Below are 20,998 nucleotides of genomic sequence, written 5' to 3'. Positions count from 1 at the left end.
GGCCCAGCAGGTAGTATCAGTTGTGAATTTTTATTCTTTTTTTTTTGTCTTTTTGCCTTTCCAGGGCCGCACCTGCGGCATATGGAGGTTCCCAGGCTAAGGGTCGAATTGAAGCTACAGCTGCTGGCCTACACCACATCCACGGCAAAATCAGATCCAAGCCGTGTCTGTGACCTACACCACAGCTCAGGGCAATGCCGGATCCCTAATCCGAAGCCAGGGATTGAACCTGCAACTTCATGGTTCCTAGTCAGATTTGTTTCTGCTGCACCATGACTGGAACTCCATTTTTCTTCTTTTTTAAATATTTATACCATTTTGGTTGTTTTGCTGCAGCTTTAAGCTGGTAGTACTCTTTAAATGAAAAAAAAAGAAAAAAAAGAACTCAGAAAATTCCTTCATCTGTATTTACTATTATTCAGATGATATGTTTACAAAAATGTTCCAAATTCTCAGCCTCAGAGTTGAGGGATATCTCAGTGATATTTCTATGTATTATAGTCAAAAATATAATCATAGCAATATTAAGAGTGGCTGCTATTTACTAGATGGTTACTATGTGCTATACACTTCATGTAAATTATCTCAAATCTATAGCAAAACCCTGCAAAAGAGGTATTTTCTCCTTTCTTATAATTGAGTCAACTTGGGTTTATAGATTTCAAGTTATTTGCCTAAAATCAGAGGTAGTTTAATGATTAAACTGGATCAAAGCCTGAGCTCAAAGCGTCATCTAAAAATCCAGCTGGTGGAGTTCCCTTCATGGCTCAGCAGTTAAGGAACCCAACTAGGATCCATGAGGATGCAAGTTTGATCCTGGTCTCACTCAGTGGGTTAAAAATCCTGCGTTGCTGTGGCTGTTGCATAGGTCAGCAGCTGTAAACTCTGATTCAACCCCTAGTGTGGGAACTTCCAAATGCCTCAAGTACAGCCCTCAAAAGAAAAAAAAAAAATTTCAACGGCCATTTCTTACTCTCTATCTTGATATGAACAGGAAGAGATGCTCTGGAGGAGAAACAAAAGCATCAAAATGTGTGCTTTTTACTGGGAATTAATAAGTGTGCAAAATTATTTATTACATTACTATTTATTTTTTTATTTTATGGTAAAGCATAACTAAGCCCATTTTATAATTAAGATCTCCACTATCCATCGAACACCAATATCTACTCCTGACAAGTCACAATGAAAACATTTTTTTAAATTATTTAGAATGTGGTAAAGAAGAATATGATTCTGATACAAAAGAATACACCTAAAATTTGTGGAGTGGAATAAAACACTCTGATCTCATTGCAGAGTAGGCTTCTAAATCTCTCTAGTCTATCATATATATCATAGATTCTAAAACATAAATGATATGAGACAAATAAGATCATTAATTAACTGATGTTTAGCTATTTCAAAATCTTGGCTCTAAATGAAACATTTTCAGGTTTCAGCAAGCATTTTCCAGAATGCTCTTTACTTTATCTGGAGTTCTGTCTCTAACCTGATCTTCCATTACACAAATACCTACAAACCACCTCCATTCCCGAAGGACCTATGAAAGTTGTCAACATGAGGTCACTGCTCTGGGAGCACCTGTAAATCCTGGTGACATGTCAGACAAGTGTCTTAAGAGCAGGTGAAGCTGAGTCTGCATTGACTTCACTGTCATCTGCTTTTGTTGGTTGCCCACGTACGGCTCATCATTCATGTCCTCTCAGATGGTCTCAACTTGTTCTCCATTTAAGAACCTAACTGGGAGTTGAGAAGTCAAAATGTCTCTATGCCTCCTGGCTGCATGGTGATCACAAGGAATGATAATCTGTTCTGCTGGTCAGGCATCTGTTGGTCAGCAAGAGATTTGTTATCTCATTATGATCTTTTAAACAATCCACCGAGGTGTCATTGCCTTCATTTTTCAGATGAGGATTCTGAAACTCAGAGTTTACCTTTCATGACCAAGGTCAATGGGCAATAACAACTGGTCCAGTGAGTTGGTCTGAGAATTAGATGTGTTAGCAAATGTATAACTAGGAACTTCAGTACTTTATATATTTACTTCCTTTTTTTTTCTCTGAAGAAACTACAAGGACTACCAGCAGCCCATTGCCACCTTACTATGCTTCACTGCAAACCTAAATACCTTCAACACTTTATCTTTCAAATTTAGTTATCAACCTGAAAATAGAGAGGCTTACCTGCACGTAAAACATAGTAGTGATAAATATGAAAAATAAGTAGAGCTGTAAACACAGTTATTTACCTTGGGAGAAAAAAAAAATGTTGACTATCTTCCTGAATTCTGCATTCCTACTGAAGTTTGCATATCGATAACATCCGCTTTAAAGAAATGCATAGAAATTCCTTCCCAAGTCCAAGAAAAAAAAAAAAAAAGGACAGATTTATGTCTGCATATCTCAATCCGTTTTAGCCCAGGTCCAAGACAAGGTTCTTTCAGCTAATGTGGTGGGAAAGAAAACAATTTAACCCACGTTTAAAATGAGCTGTGCTAACACTTCTGGCTTGTTGGAAAATCCTATATTTGAAATTTCTCTTTATGTTCCTACTTATTTCCTTGCAGCAGCACTTTTAATATTTTCACACTTACCATATGAAGGAAAAATTAACAGAATATACCTTTAATTAGGACTATTAAATGTAGGGCAGGAGCCAGTCATGAGAATCACAGATTACACTTGGAAAGATATCTATTTTCAGTACTTATTCACTCCACGGAGCCTGCATGTGGAAGGCCCATGAAAAGGCTTCAAAGAGTTCGTGGCTTCCTGAAACTTTATAAAAATATGTGTGTATATTTCTCAGTATGGGTTTATAGCTTTCATTAGATTCCAGCATGACTGGAAAATAACCAGGCACTTGCTTTCCCTAGCACCTGTGCTAATTTAAAACCTCAATTAGCATTTTTAAGATGCTAAATCCAAGATGCAATATCCAAATGTAGATGCCATAAATGGATATAACAAATATAATGGTTGGGGAAAAATGCCTCCACCACAGAGAAACGGAGAATTCAAAGAAACCTGAAGAATAATCTCCCTCTGCCTTAAATGGTTTTAACTTGAATTCCCTTTAGTCACTTCCAATTGACATTTATTTACTTTTTCTCTCTCTATAAAAAGCTTAAACTGTGTAAATATTTGTTGCTTTAGGTAGCTCTTCAGTAAAACGTTAAGAAAAACCATGAACACCATTTGGAGTGACAGCCCAAGAAAGAGCAGCCCAAGAAATGACTCCTCCAAAGAGAGTAAGTGGCTTTTTTGTAATTGCTGTGGTCTTTGAAAAGGGGATTTTCTCATCAGAAGAGTAAATTACTGACCAACTTCCCCATCCTCTCCTGTCACAAGAAATTAGGTAGCATCTAATGCAGCCCTTTATTTTACCAAAGTGAAAAATGAGTATTATCTCATTTGAATGCCTTCATCCTTCAATTAAAGCCAGAATTTGCAAACAAAAAGCTCAAATTTCAAGTCATTTGGTCTTTTTATCACACTAAAAGACTGCAACAACTAACTCTAATTTCTAAGCAATAACTTCTATCTGTGTGAAACACTGCAATGTCTTCCTGGTTCTTTAAATAAAATAACCATTTTATTTTATATTTTATATATATTTTCAAACCTTTTCTTTAGCCTAGAAGGCACAGCAGATCCATGTACCTTTTCTTCTCTAGGTTCATAACATGCTTCTCTACACTATTGCTGCTACAGGCCGACTACACTAACTTCTCAAATATAACCAACTCTTTCTTTTCTTTGACTATATGGCTCTTTTTCCTAGAACATGTTTCTCCTTGTTGTCTCAGGGCTGGCTCCCTTTCTTCATTCTGGTCATAGTTTGAAAATCACCTCTTCAGAGAAACCATCTAAGACCGTCAAATCCCAGTAGATCTTCACAATAGCCCTCCTCCCCTGCCACTTTATTCTATTATTTTAGTGCTTTAGTATTTTTCACCATCTTCATCATAATTTTAACACATATTCTGATATAATAAGTGGAATATTCCCACCTCGCCATTTATTCATTATGAAGAAAGAGTCTATGATGAGTAAACTTGACAGAAGCTAACTTTCCTCCAAAATTTACACTTAAACTGTTTAACTAGGACTTTATTTAACAATTGAGATAATTCTGCTGAGATAACAAATGAAAATCAAAATTTTCAGTTTTAAAATTTCATAGTTTTGATTGTATCATTATAAGTCAGTGTAATAGGGAGCAAGAAATGATTAAAAAAATAATACTCTAAGCTCCCATAGTGATAAAGAATGTCTAATAAAATAACTAATAATAACAAGGGCTCCTGTGGTTCAGTGACTGTAAGGTGAACTTAACACGTGGTAATGCTTAGTCCACATCCAAGGTACATTTAAAACTCAGTTCACAATGAACAATAAATTAATAGTAATTCCACTATTTATTTGCATTTTAAATGATTAAATATGATTTGATTTATAACCTTCAAAAAATATTTTAAAATCATTCCTTTTTCCCCCAATTCTCCTTTGAGTATCTCACACACCAAACTCCTAAAATTTCCTTACACAAGCAGTCCTTGAACTTTTTGGTCTTTTTGTCCCCCCTAGCATCTTCTCTATGCATAATCTTAACTTCTCCAGATAATTTTTTCTCCCTTCACGGGTACCTTCTTCTCATTCTCTTTATAGTTCAAAATTTTATCGCTGCATCACTCCTAAACCTTTATTTCAGTGCCAGGAATGTCCAGCAACAGCTTGAAAAGGGACAATTCTCCTTAGAAAGATGAGGATCAAGATGGAGGAGGATAATTCTGATTGGGGTAGTATCAATGATAAAGGCCAGAAAATTTTCATGGTTCTTTATCCCTGCACAGAGCTCATACTCAAAAATGATGAAATTTGTGTTTCTGGAAAGGGTCTTCATTTGTATTCCATAGACAGTCAGATACACCTAAAGCACAAATCAATTAAAGTCCATTGTCACTGCATTATTATTCTCTTATAGGCAACTGGAAGGAAAAAGAGTAAGCAATTGTGAAATCAAAACCTACACAAATGATTCAAGAAAGTGTAGTTAAGAAAGTAAAACAAATTTTGGAGGAAAAAAAGGTGTAATTATAAGAATAAAAACTTGAAATAAAATAAAAACTTTACAAGTTAAGAATGAGAAAAATAGTGAAATCTCATGAAGTGTCAACTCACCCAGGATGCAATGAGGAAAAAATAAACAATTATATAGGGGGCCAATTTTTAAGGCATTAGCCTGCTGTGACCCCCTTTGCCTGGTAAAGCATAAAGCTATCTTTTTTCTCCTTTACCTCCCCCCCAAAAAATATGGAAGAGAATTAGACATCAAATGTGGATAGGCCAATGCCTGGATTCATACAGACAAAAAAATGGAGAAAATTTTCTAAAGAAATCTTGAAGATATAGCATCCAAGAATTATTCATGAATCTTCACACTGAAAGAAAACACTAAATACTGTACATGAAAATTATTAACACCAAGATGTATCATGGACAAACTTCAGAATATCAATGATAAAATAAAACCTTAACTGAATGGCAACTGGGCTATTTTTAAAGCAAGAGTATATTTCAGAAGCTACTAAAGCATATCTTCAAAATGCTGATGAAAATCTCTGACAATCTAGAATTTGATACTAAGTGAAATTATCATCCAAGAGTGACAACAACATGAAGACATTTTCAGATATGCAGACTTAGTTCACAACTTACAGACTAAATGAATTATTAGAGCTAATTTTTCAGCAAATGTGAACTCAGAGGGAAGAGGGGAGATACCAATAAAAGTTGTGAAAGCAGAATGACAATATATTGGCAAATATAATTATTTATAATATGAAATAGCTGAGCGCAAAAAATATATTTTAATATAAATATATAAAATATAAACTAACTTTTAAACCAAAAATTTTTTAGTTTGAAAATTTTTTAATTTGTATTTAAAATATGAGATCTGGAGAAGAAAGAAATAATGACCTTAGATTTTTGAAATGAAAGCATATGGTTACCACCATGCTGTACAGTAGAAAAAAAAAATAAATGTAGAAAAGAAAAGCATATGGTTAATTATGAATGGTAGATATAATATATCATATATAGTGGTAAATATATATATATATATATATTTTATACATGTAAAATATGTGTGTATGTATCTCTCGCTATTGAATAGAGATACAATCCGCAGTTTCCAAATCAGCAGTGTGACAACAGAAGAGTTGAAGAAAATGGAGAAAAAAGTAATCAAACTAAGAAGGTAGAGAAAGAGAAGCTAGGAAGCTGAGGAATAAGACTGATGATTGTTATAAAAGGAAGAGAAATAAAAGATGCTGATAAATAACGTTGAAAATGAAAAGGGGTGTATAAACACAAATAGTACATAGATAAAAAAGTCAAAGCAACATCATGAAGATTTATGATAATACATTTATTAAAATTTTTTCAAAAAGTGATTTTTTGGAAAATTCTGTATTATCAATATTGATTCCTGAAAAATTAGTAATTCCAAATATATACATTAGATTAATTGTCAAAATAATTATGGCTGTCCAACACAAAATGCCAGGTTCAAATACATTCATGCCAATTTTTTTTTTCTTTTTAGGGCCACACCTGCAGCATATGGAAGTTCCCAGGTTAGGGGTCAAAACGGAGCTGCTGCAGCTGCTGGCCTATACCATAGCCACAGCAATGACAGATTGGAGTCACGTCTGACCTACACCACAACTCACAGCAATGCCAGATCTTTTAACCCATTGAGTGAGGCCAGAGATCAAACCCACATCCTCATAGGTATTAGTCAGGTTAGTTACCACTGAGCCTCAACTGGAATTCCAAATTTGCAACACATTTTGATAAACTGTTAAAGACTTCTCAACTTTAAAACTGGAAGACAATGAAGTGATGCTTTATAATTCTTTGGGAGTGTGATCTTCTATTGCAAATTTTATATAGGGATATAGCATCACTCAAGAATTAAGGAAAAATGGTATATTTTAATGGACAAATATTCAAAAGCATGTCACCTATGCAAACTTTCTCTTCAAAATATTTTTCAAGCAAGTATAGAAAACAATATAGTGAATATCTGTGTATCTATTACTCATATTTATCACCTCTTAAACTTTTGAGTTTATTTTTTTAACAAAATTACACATTCCATTAAACTCTGTACAAGAGTCCCCAGGCTCTTTCATATCCTTCCTTCTTCCCCAGAGATAAGAACTCACATGAATTTATCACTCAAGTGTATGTGTATATGTACAAGCGTGTGTATAATATATACTGATTATCCCAAAATATTATCCTATGTGCTATTTAACTTATATTAATTATACACATTATCAATCCTTTGCAACTTGCCTTTTTAATAAAACTTATACATTAAGATTTTTTCCATATTGATACATTTAAATTCTGCATTTTAGTTTTAACTGTTGCATAGTGTTCTAACCCGAGAATGTACGACATTTTATTTACGTATTTTTTTTCTTCATGGACATGTCAAGCATTTCTTTCTTGTGGATGTCACCTTTTGTGTCATAATCAGGACATTCTAGATTTTCTACAGAATGTCAAACTGCTTTCAAAACTAAATGTACCTTTTTGTGACCCCATTGGTTGGGTATGCATCTGGCACTTGGTGTTGCCATTTTTAACTTGGTGTCAGTCTGAAATGCCTTGAAATAATGGTACTTCAATTTGCTGATCACTACTTTGGTGGATTTGTTATATATTCAGAACTTTGAGGGGTTGCTCTGATGAATTTTCTGTTCAGTCCTAGAAAATTTTCTTATGTAGCCATTTGAAATAGTATTAGGAAATTAGATAGTAAACCTAAAAAGGTAAAATGACAGGATCTGGAAAGCACCAGGTTGGGCATAAGACAATTGTAAAAAAAAGAGTCCCAGGATAATAGCTCTGGATAGCGGAGGGTAGTTATAGGATAAAAAAAGAGAAACTGATAGGTTATTATGAGCATCTTTTTATTTCTTAAAAATATTAGGAGATATTTGAGATTTCTAAAAGAAGATTAAGAAAAAAGTTAGAAATAAGCATATGAGACATTAAGCATAATTTTAAAAATATGAAATAATTATTTACTCAAGGAAAATCAAAATGCTGCAGGAGAAAGAAAGGCTATAAAGGGTTTGGTGAAATTCTGGACAACTATGGGGTCAAAGTGCCTTCACTTTTGGTTAGTTTTACTGAACAAGAGACCAGCAACAACTCTGTGCTTGTTGGCATCTGAAAAACCTTCAGACCTGAGCAACAGTTCATTCCTGCTCCGCTGCCCCAATGATGATGCCCCCGCTTCTCCAGTACAGGCTTCAAGGGTACAGTCTACTCTGGGTGGCTGCCTCTTTGCCTCCAGTATAGAAGGAAGGCCAGTATTGCCTTCAAGTGAGGCCCTGTGGGAGTTCTTGCTGTTTCTAATAGAATCAGAAGTGTCCCTGGAGTGCTAGGATGCAGGTTTGATCATCAGCCCAGTGCAGTGGGTTAAGGATCCAGTATTGCTGCAGTTGAGGCTTAGGTCACAACTGTGACTCAGATCTGTGCCCTGGTCTGAGGACTCCATACATCATGAGGTGGCCAAAAAAGAAAAGAAAAAGAAAGGTCATTGGAGATAACCAAAGTCCTCACTTTGAGCTCAGGATAGCTCATGATAGTGGATACACTTGTTCTCCAGAAATAAGGAAAAGGTGCCATGAAGGCGCTAGTTGATACTGGGGCCGAAGTTACTCTAATAATTAATAACCCTCAGAAGTTTTCTGGCCCCCTTCAGTACCACCGATGGTTACAGGGGGCAAATGGTTGTGGTCTAAAATGTCCCTTTAACACTGCAAATTGAGTATTCTCCTCCACAAAAATAAGAGGCTTTTATCTCTTCAATATCAGAGAACATATTGGGCGTTCATATACAAGATCAAACTGCAAATTTCCACCAGTGAATTCTGCCTCTGAATTAGAGGCAGGAACCAGTGCTGAGAGGAAATGCCTTTTGGGAATCAGTAAGCCTACCACCCTCTTGAAGAATGGTTACTGTCAAGTAAAATAATTTCCCTGAGACCTATAAGGAAATAGGTGAAACTTTAAGAACTGCAATGAGTGGGTATTGTATACTCTGCCCAAAGTGCTTTTAAACAGCCTAGTATGGCTGGAATAAAAGCCAGATGGTTAGCAGTGGGTGACCATGGACAACTGAAAATCGAACAAAGCAGTGCTCCCCATCTGTGCAGCAGTTCCCAACATTGCCGCCCTCTTAGATACCTTGGCCAAGGCCCTAGGAGTCTATCATGTTGTCCTAGACTTAGTAGGTGCTTTATTCAGTAAGTCTCTGGCCTCTGTGTCACAAGATCAATTTGCCTCCATGTGGGAGGGGCAACAGTGGACCTTCCAAGTGCTTCCCCAAGGCTCCCAACAGAGACCCACCATATGTCTTGGGTTGTAATCCAAGCTCTGTCCCTATTCTCCTTTCCCACATCAATGAGATGGGCCTATTACACAGAGGATATAATAATAAGATGTGAGGACTTGTCTTTGCTGCATGTTTGCTCTGCCACCTTCACCAGAACATCTATGAGGGAGAGGAGGCATGATGAATTTGCAAAAAATTCAAGGTCCAGGCATTTCTGCAAAGCTTTTAGGAGTCATTTGGTTCGATGAGATGCTTATCATCCCAGATAATGTGACTGACAAGGTGCAACCTAGTTAACCCCTAAGAATGTGAAAGAATTGCCAGTTTTTGTAGGGATTTAAAGGTTTGAGAGGACTTTATTGCCCCCTTGCACAGTGCCTTCTTTCCTTAGACTGGTTAAAAAAAAAAAAGGATACTTATGGGACTGGGGATCAGAGCAACGAGCTGCCCTGAAGTGTTAGTGAAGCGAACTAAGGCTCTGGGCATCTCCCAAGCAAGCCTTATTAGATTTGCCTGTGACTCCAGAAGGTATGGAAGGGGCACCATGGCCATCACACAGAAGGAGACAGTAGTCCTAAGATTGTGGGCCCAGTTCTGGAAGGAGACAGAAACACAGCATATTCTTCATTAGCAATAGCTCCAAGCAGTGTACACAATGCTCTTCCAGACAGAGCCTCTTGTGAAGGAACAGCATATCATGATAAGAATATCACTTCCCATTATGGGGTGGATTGAAAGTATGTCTTCACCAAATCATTTCTGCCATGGCTCAGACTCTCACTTTGATGAAGTGTTGTGCCTGCTCTGGATTCACATATTTGTACTTGGGAAGTACCAAGAAGTTCGTATCTATAGAGTGATTCTTAGTCATTAAGAAGTGGGGATACTTCCTTCATTCATCCTCTGGGAAGATAGACATCTTTGAGACATATTATATGCAAGTCCAAGTGAGATTAAGAACATATTTACCTGGGGATCAGGGAGAGATAAATTAGAAGTTTGGGATTAGTAGATGTAAACTACCACATATAAAAATATATAAACAACAAAGACCTACTAGATAGCAAAATAAATAAATAAGACATACTGTCTGTAGTGGAGGCTAAATTGATAATTTTTTCCCCCATCTCTTTAGGGTCACACCCACGGCATATGGAAGTTCCCAGGCTAGGGGTCAAATAAGAATTGCAGCTGTCAGCCTACACCAGAGCCACTGCAGTGTGGGATCCAAGCCACAACAATGACCTACACCACAGCTCACAGCAATGCCAGATCTTTAACCCACTGAGTGAGGCCAGGGATTGAACCTGTGTCCTCACGGATGCTAGCTGGGTTTGTTACTGCTGAGCCACAATGGGAACTCCAAAATTTATAAATTTGTAAATGAAGCAGAAGTTTTCCTTTCCCTCTGTTTACTGTCAGATAATATATCTTCATGTACCCCTTTGGTTCTGCTTATAGGAAACTTGGACAAAATGGCACCCTTTATAAAATATGGAATTCATGTAACTTGGGATATAACTTTCTATGATTTAACTAAGACCTCATGCAGACTCCCAAATACTGTTTTAACATCAACCAGCAGAATGGTTACTACACTCTCAATTCCCAGCAAATTATTTTCTGAGATAAAAATCTTGTGAGTATTCAAGGATACATGAAACCTTGGGCTTTGTGGGAGTTCTGGAAGGAGAACTGTTCAAAATGTTCTCATTTTGCGCACTGGCAAAAGAAACTGGAAATACTATTTCAATTCTTCCTTTGAAAAAGGCATTAGGTCCAGATCAATTTCTCCTTTAAAAATGTAATTGATATTTTATTTAAATTACTCTAGAATGCACAAAGTAATTCCTCAAGTCATTTTTAATGAAAAAATGTTTTAACAGTCACATAAAGATGAGATAAAATTATGTTAAAAGCAAGCAATAATTGTCTATGCATGTATATGTACATACTTAACACAGAGAAAGATAATATGCAGAGAAACACATACAATGCTTAAATAACATAAAAACAAATAAAATTAAGCTATATTTAATCAAATATAAATTTGGACCAAATAGGGCTTTTTAAAAATTTTTCATATCAAAGAAATCTGTTCATACAGACATATTGTATATGAAAATATGTGCTCTATTTCAAATAATATATAAAAAAGACTATCTCTTGAAAAAAACTGCAAGGTCATTTATTCTACTGATAATGATAGCACTGATAGCAAGGAAGTACATATAAGTTTGAATAAAATTACTTTCATCAAAGTGACTAAGAAAAAGTTATTTCTAAGTTAATGTATTTTATATAATAGTGATTTAATAAATATATACACCTAATTTAATACAATAATATCATATATTTGATTTGATTATCTCCTCTGCATTATTAAGCATCCACATGTACAAGTTAGTAAAAATAGGAAATCTCTTATTTGCAACTTTTTGAGAAATGTGGGGCCACTTGATATTTGAGTTCATGTTATATTGATGCATTTAAGATATTGGTTTATTACTTGCTTTTACTACTAAACTAGACTGCTTAAGTGAAAATTGCTTTGCCTTGTTTTCACATTTTATTTAGCTTTTTGATCATTCATGATCTTGTTTCAACATTAAGGACAGAAAAGTGACTGGTAGGAATGGAATAACATTTCCTTAATAATTGAATGGTGCTATCAAATTCACCAAAGACTCTGCTTCTCTGTGAATTATAAAAGCTGAGAGGAATAAATGGGTTTTGGTGAAAAGATTTTCATACATCTCTTCACGGATTTCTTCCCAACTAATTTCACTGTAGAATAAATCCCTCATTATGAATCTAAATGATGAGTTGCATTCCCTCTCTTCTGCCTGCTCCAAACTAGCCAGTTTGGTTTTTTTTTTTTTGTCATCTTTTTGCCTTTTCTAGGGCCACTTCCCACTTAGGGGTCTAATCAGAGCTCTAGCTGCTGGCCTACACCAGAGCCACAGCAACGCAGGATACGTAGATCAGAGCCACGTCTGAGACCTACACCACAGCTCACGGCAACGCTGGATCCTTAACCCGCTGAAGGAGGCCAGGGATCAAACCCGCAACCTCATGGTTCCTAGTCGGATTCGTTAACCACTGAGCCACAATAGGAACTCCCAGACTAGCCAGTTTTAAACAAAGTTGTCCTTCAGAAACTTCAGGGTAAATATCCAGGAAGTGAATTCACAACATGGCTAGTTTTTTTAAATCAGTCACTAATTTTAATGCATTTTCTTATATTGAGAAAAAAAATCACTGTGGGAAAGGTTGCCAGAATTAGCAAATAAAAATAAAGCACACCCAGTTAATTTAAATTTCAGATAAAGGATAAATGACACACACTTAATACTAAATATATAGTTGTCATTGTTTTTCTAGAATTTAAATTTAACTGAGTACCCTTTATTTTATCTGGCAAATCTAATTACAAATCCATGCAAACATAAATAAACCTCTTTTCTTATGCAAGTCTATTCACACGGCCATTAGTCTCTTCAAAACACACACACACACACACACACACACACACACACACACAGAAAATAAATCCTGTTGGGATTTGAAGGGGATCCTAACTCTAGATCATTCAGAAATAAAAAGAGAAGAGGAATGAATGTTACTGCTATTATTTATGTAACTCATACTGGAGAATGTGGCTCAGCTGGACAACACCAATGGCATTTTTAGACGTGAACCCCAAACTTGCAAAAATAATTACAAGCAGCCTTGATCAATCATAGGCATTTCCACATGGAGATCGCATGGCTTATGCCTCAAATTTGTGATTTTTGTTCAATACTAATCCATCAGGCTAAAATATTTTGTAGCTATTTCAGGGAGTACAAGTAACCTGGCCCGGGAAATGCATAAAAGATGGCGAAACTTAGTATCCGATCAAGATACTCCCTATGAGTCTGTGAGAATAAGTGAATTTCCTCTCAGAGGCTTGGAGTATTGGGGGTAAATCCCACTCTTGGAGAACTAGGAGAGGCGAGAAGAACCCGCCTCAGTAAGTGCTAATGTCTTTTTCCACAGCATTCATTCACTTACTGTGTAACTACCAGGTATTTCCCCAGCAAAGATGGATTTATTCAAAATCAGGAGAGTTGTAGTTTGGGGTCTGCAATCATGATGAGCCACATGCTAGTCCCTTCAAGTCAAGAGAAAGAGAACTCTTTTACAGGTAGGAAAAGGAAGGTGGGGTGTTCTAGTAAACAAAGGGTCCATTGCTTTTCTTCTGCTGAGTCCTTGCCAGGAAAGAAAAAGTCTTTCTTCGTCCTGTTGGTCTCTGCTGTCATCGCAGGGCATGAGAGCTCCCCCTTCTGGTCTCCCAACTCTATTAATTAGAGTTTCTGTTTCTGAACGTTTCTATAACAGCAATGTATTCATCTAGAAAACGAGCAGTCCAGGCTACATGTTTCCTACATTCCTTTCTAGATCTAAGATTTGATGACTCTAACACTCTTTATTTCTCTTTACCAAGTAACTTCTGTCATCATCAATATTAACTGGTCATGTGTTTCAATGGGATAAAAACATCAAACATGCAAAGCCTATTTATATGTGTGAATGGGAATTGAAAGATATCACTCTAAAATACACAAAATACAAAAATTATTTTTGTTAGATTTATCAGAAATATTCTGTAGTATTAACTCATTATTCATCTTTGTAGCCTGTTCTGAAACTAAGTAGAAGTCCAACACATTTTTGCTAAATGAAAAAAAAAAAAAAAATGAAGATGGAAGAGTTTGGTTTTTGGCTGTCACATGATGTTTGTTGAAAGATCCAACAGTAAACGCACCAAAATTGAAAATCCATAAAAGAGCAGAGCTAAAAGGCTAACCAGTCACTATATTTCAACATAATATCTCTAAATATTCCTCTGTAAACCACTACAGTTTGGGTTATGCCTCTGCTCATACATGAAATATTATAAGTGATAAGCTGATGCAATGAGGGGAAGGCAAAATGGAGTAAAAATAGGACACCTACCAATTAACCATAAGGAGGTAATATTTTTCTTTCTAATTTTTTAAATTATAGTTGATTTACAATGTTCCATCAATTACTGCTATACAGCAAGGTAACACAGTCATACTATAAATACATTATTTTTTCTCATGTTATTTTCCATCATGTTCTATCTCAAGTGATTTGATACAGTTACCTGTACGATACAGCAGGACATCATTGCCCATCCATTCTAAATGTAATAGTTTACATCTACTAACCCCAAACTCCTAATCCATCCCAGTCCCTGCCCCTCCCCCTTGGCAACCATGAGTCTTTTTTCCATGTTTCTAAGTCTGTTTCTGTTTTGTAGATAGGTTCATTTGTGCCATATTTTAGATTCCACATATAAACAACATCATATAGTATTACTTTCAGACTTATTTCACTTAGTATGAGAATCTATGTTTGCATCCATATGGCTGCAAAGGGCATTATTTTGTCCTTTAATGGCTGATTCATATTCCATTGTGTCTATGTACTGCATCTTAATCCATTCACCTGTCAATGGACATTTAGGTTATTTTCACATCTTAGCTATTGTGAATAGTGATGCAATGAACATAGGGGTGTATACATTTTTTTGAATTGTAGTTTTGTCTAGGTAATGCCCATGAGGGGGATTGCCAGATCAAGGAGGTGATTTTTCATTTTTTTCATTGGTGCATGTTGGTGGTTGAAAAATTTTTGTGCATTTTTCCGTTTATCTATGAAAGTCCAAGTTCACAACAAATATATTTATTTGCAAGGAAATCAAAATCAAAAGTATTTTTTTCTCTTTTAAATTGCCTGTGAATCTATAAGTATATATAATTTTTACCAATGTTAAATCCAGCTGGCACAGTAATACTGTTATTGTTTGGGTGGTATTCATATGGGTATGGAAAAAAATTACTCATAGCTTGTATGAAGTCATAAATTAAGAATGCCATATTAATTTCATTATAATAGGTGAGTGAGGAAAATTGTTACCTAAAATTTTTATTATATATAAATACATACATAGTCACACAAATATCAAATTTAAAATAATATCAGCAGTTAATTTATGTCAATCAATTTCTCAGCATTCATCAAACACCAAATATTTTGATTCTTTGTGGATTGTGATGATCATTGTACAACTATAAATGTAATAAATTCATTGAGTAATAAAAAAATTGTGAAGTCAAAATAATCTCTATTATTAAAAGTTATAATTGAAAAAGAGGCAAATATTGGACCCACCTATTTATCAAAACTGCTCTCCTTCCCCCCCCCCAAAACAACATGTAAGGAATCCCCTTCTTCTCTTTCCCCATTGAGGGTTTCAAGCCTTGGCTTATGCTCTTTTTACCTCCTCATAATTTATATTCATCTTACTCCCTTTTTCCATTTGTTTTTTACAAAATCTACACTCCTGCTCCCTCTCACAATATCCCTTTGAATAAAAGATTTTCCTAAAAAGTCAATCCATTGTTCTCTTTCCAAATAAATCCAGCTTCTATCAAGTTCTATCTGACCAAGTTGGAGAAAAGACTGTTTTTGTCCCCTTGTTCAGGAGATTCCACAGTAGTCTGCCTTATCCCTGCCTTTGATACAAATAAGCTGAATTCTCTTTGGACACTTTGAAAAGACAATCAGAGTATTATTAATCTCTACAAAGGCAGTGTTGTTTCTCTAATTTACAGTTCAAAAATTAGAAATTTCATGTTTTTACAAAAATTATATCTTAAGCCATTTGTGGGCAAATTATTTCAAAGATCATTTTTATTTTACAGCTGGTAGGTAAGAAGGGGATAGAAGGTAGATATTAATTGACTATGTTCAGTACAATTACTACATTTTCAATTTTAATTTGGATGGTACTCACTGGTAGAACATTGCCATCTGATCTCTCTCTGTCCCCTGTAATGCCTTTTGGACAATAGATTTTCCTTTGCCTGCTTTATTTGTCTTGTCAAATAATTAAAGAAGGACTTCTCAGGAAGAAAGCAACTTCTGTTATTCTCTGAACCTCCCGAGAATGTAAGCCTTTGCAGAGGGAATTACAGTAACGAAAATAAAGTCAGTAACAACCTGACTTTAGAAAAAACAGCTCTCCACTCACAGATAGCATGAAATATAATGAAGCCCGATTTCAGAAGACATGGTCATTACTTTTAACTTCTTACATTTACTATAGTTTTTGTGTTATTCATTGGAAGACTAATTGTGTAGGGTGACGTTTCTGAGCATAGCATGATCATTTAATTTATCTACTGATCTCAAATGCATTAACCCTAGTAGAAGTCTTACTGAATTGCCTCTCTCTCTCTCTCTCTCTTTTTTTTTTTTTTTGGTCTTTTTGTCTTTTTCCAGGGCCGCACCCATGGTATATGGAGGTTCCCAGGCTAAGGGTCTAATTGGAGCTCTAGCCGCCAGCCTACACCAGAGCCACATCTGCGACCTACACCACAGCTCACTGCAACGCCAGATCCTTAACCCACTGAGCAAGGCCAGGGATCGAACCTGCAACCTCATGATTCCTAGTCGGATTTGTTAACCACTGAGCCAGGAAGGGAACTCCGAATTGCCTTTCTTTTAAGGAATCCCAAAAAATGTTTTAGGAAAAAAAAAAAAAAAACCTAATCGTTCCCTCCCAAAATGTTTTAGAACATCTAGTATATTGTTCTATTATTAATATCCACTCGATAAATATCTGGTAAATGGATCACTAAATTAATGAAGGTCAAAATAAGTACTGATAGAGTCTATCTAATCTAAAACATAGCTCAGGGCTATAATTTAAAAATTTTAGTGTATTTATGGCTTAGACTGAGATCAGTTATAGGTACATAGAGTTGACCCTTGAATATTGTGGGCATTAGGGAGACTAACCTTCAGCACAGTCAGAAATCTAAGTATTACTTCTCAGTGGCCCCTAAGCTAAGTTCCACATCCATGGATTCAACCAGCTGTGGATGGTGTCCTACTGTAGTATTTATTGAAAGAAATATGTGTATAAATGATCCATGCAGTTCAAACTCGTGTTGTTCAAGTGTTGACTGTACTTAAAAAGTTCAAACTAATCTCATAAGATTCTGTAAAACCATCAGAGAATACACACCAAGAAATTTTCTGAGATCCTTTAAAAAAAAAAAAAAGAAGCCAAAAAAAAAAGGTTAAATACTCTTGTCAGACTGAAAAGGAAAAAGGAAAAAAAATCAGTCGGAGGTGATCTCAGTTATAGGCCAACAATAAATGCAATTCATATTCATGCTGTACTTTTTCTAAACTTCTGTGAACTTGTTTGTATTCTAAAATAAATGGCAATCTGTTAATAATTCTTCATGTTCATTGAAACTGTTAGCTCCCTTTTATAGAATCTCAAAATGTTGTATTCAATTTCATAGAAGATACAGACCAAATATTTATCTAGCTAGCTAACTAGTAAGCTAGCTAGCTAGTTGCCACTACAGTTGAAATATATTGTTATGATATTCAGCTTATATACACATTTCCATATTTTTAATGGAGACTGAGAAGAATTTTGCCCCTAGGAACTTCCCAAAGTCTTGGGATAGGGATAAAGGAATATATATTCTCATTGAAAGTTTATGACTTATATAGAATATTAAAAACATTTTGTATAGGCTATTCTCATGTATTTTCTGAGATTTCCTTGATGTTTATTATACATCAAGAAATACAAAGGTTAATGAATTTCACACTTTAGAGGAATATAACAGTGTCTGTCAGTGTAAGTGAACTTCTGGGACATATCTTAAGTAAAAACTTTGAAGAAATTCCAATTTTCCAGCTTTGTTGGATATGTTTTTAAAATTTAAAAATATTTAATATACTATTGACTAATTATTCATTGAAAAGCAAAACATTTAAGTGATGAGAAAATGTTAATTTTTTAGATATTGTTAGTTTTGGGTGCAGTCAACACATAATATAATCTACTCCCAGTAACATCTCCCAAGAAAATAGTACAAGATCATTTTTCCTCTAAATTATACAGCAAATTATAATGTGTTTTATAAGACATGTTCCCTCTCATCAGGATCTTACAATTAAAGTAAAATATACTAAATGTTTGTTGAAATAATAAATGTGAAAATAGAAGTGTTTAGAATGTTATGGCCACACAAATTACAGGGACCTACATCATTTTAAGAGATAAGGAGGCTTGGTATGTATGTTGACCAATTAGAATGCATAGGTTTGTAGATAATGGCTAAAAGGTCATGCCAGAAAAGAGAATACACATACAAAAGCATATGGACATGAAATTTCTAGAACTTACCTTACTGGGGACAGAGAGGAAAATGTGGGCCACACCCTGAAGGGCTTTTTATAACAACCCAAATAGTGTCCACTCTTTCCAGAGACATAACAAAAGGATCTGAGCAGGAAAGTAGCCCAATCAAATTTGCATTTTAGAAAGATTAACGTGGCATCAAAGTGAGTTATATTTAACTGACGAGAGAAGTACTCATGATAGTTTAGGCCAAATATGATTGGGACTGAACTAAGAACTATTCAGCATGGAGATGGAGAACAATGAATTGTGAATATTAGGCAAAAGTAGAATTAACAGAATTTTTTTTTTTAATTTATAACCTGGAATTTAATGAAAGGGAAGGAAAAAACAAAACAAGGTTTTGGACCTGTGAAATTGCATAGGTTTTCATGTTGTTCATTCACAAAATGAGTAACTCATGAGAAACTTTCAAATTTACAAAGTAGGGGGTGGCGATTGAGAAAATGAAAGATAACTTCAAATGTAGAAATAAATAAATGTAAGGTGACTTTAAAGTCACTGTAAAATATTTCTACAATTATATTGTGAATAAATGTCTGAAGATCAAAAGCTAATGTTAGGCTAAATCGAGCAATCACTTATTTTTTTCTCACAAATACAGTTGATTTGGCCAGGGTTTGGCATCCCAGAAGGGTTTTTATCATGAATCTACGGTCAGCTGGGGGTTTGGCCAAGCAAGAGTTGACTATGAAGACTTGAAAGTTAAAAGTCATTCATCTTCTCATCCTTTATTCTTGATGATACCTGTACCACTTCCAACATCAGGTGTATGGTGAAAGTGAAAGTAACTAGTGTTGAGTAGATGAGAAAATTTCAAGTCTGTTTTATTGTAACATGACAGAAACACCAGATTCAAAATTTTTTTAGGTGATGACAGAAAATGGATACAAAGGGTGAAGGAGACAGAGGCTAAAGCCCTCAATAATTGTGAATTTATTTTATAATAAAGTAACAAGTAAATAAAGCAACAAGTAAATTCATTAAACCCTAGAAAAATAAATAATACTATTGTTACAATCATGTAAATAGTACAAAAGCAGTTAAAGCTTGATAAAGATGTTGAAAAATGAAAGTGTGTTTTTGTTTTGTTTTGTTTTTTGTCTTTTTGCCATTTCTTGGGCTGCTCCCGCGCGGCATAGGGAGGTTCCCAGGCTAGGGGTCGAATCAGAGCTGTAGCCACAGGCCTACACCAGAGCCACAGCAACGCGGGATCCGAGCCACCTACACCACAGCTCACGGCAACGCCGGATCGTTAACCCACTGAGCAAGGGCAGGGACCGAACCCGCAACCTCATGGTTCCTAGTCGGATTCGTTAACCACTGCTCCACGACGGGAACTCCCGAAAGTGTGTTTTTTTTTAAGTAAAGGTAGAAGAATTGTGGGTCCAGGTGTTCAATTATTTTGATGTTATTACATGCTAAATATCATTTTAAAAATAATACATTTAAAATAATATAAAACTAACATTATTAAAAGTAAAAATATTAACTTGCCATGGTTAATTCAGATTATAGAAATTAGATACCTTATAGGATGCAAATATAGTTCTTTTACATTTAAGTAGGAAATGGCTTATGAAAAATTTCATTTCCTAGGAAAAAAATTTTTGATCCTTTTATCTGAGAAAGTAAACTTTGATTAATAAAATTAGTTATTATTATAAAGCACCTAAAGGAAAGCAATATAAAGTACTGGATTTTATCTCAAGTCATAGTTCAAAATGAAGCATAAACCCATTTTTATTAAAATTCCCAGCCTAGCTGGGTGTTTTTTAAGGAGCAATAAGTGACTTCCTCAAAGCAAAAATGTCTACCTTAGATTTTCAAAAAGTGTCTAAACAGCCCTATTCATATAGAATCCTTTACTCACAACAGATGAAATTTAAAATTAGTTTTCAAGGGCAATTAAATATCTAAGAGCAGACATTCCAAGATCCATTTGCAGAATCATATTTGTTGCTATTCTACAAAACCTATCTTTAATGTTACTTTCATTAAAAGAGAACTTGAGATAATAGAATGGCTTTTATAGATTTTGTAGGCAATAGAAAGGATGAGAGGAAATATTTGATACGAAAAAGTGCACAGTGTCCCATAGGGATGTAATCTTACTGACATTCATTATATGGTAATGGAGTTACGTTCAACTGGCTTTCAAAGATTACCAATTGATTTTGACATAGGTTTTAGTCCTACTGCGCTAAAATGGGATCTTAAAACTCCACCTTCACCATGATTTTGTGAAAATTAAGTAAGTAT

Source organism: Phacochoerus africanus, chromosome 4 (assembly GCF_016906955.1).
Source record: "Phacochoerus africanus isolate WHEZ1 chromosome 4, ROS_Pafr_v1, whole genome shotgun sequence".
Taxonomy (NCBI): Eukaryota; Metazoa; Chordata; class Mammalia; order Artiodactyla; family Suidae; genus Phacochoerus; species Phacochoerus africanus.
Note: the sequence above shows the minus strand (reverse complement) of the source record.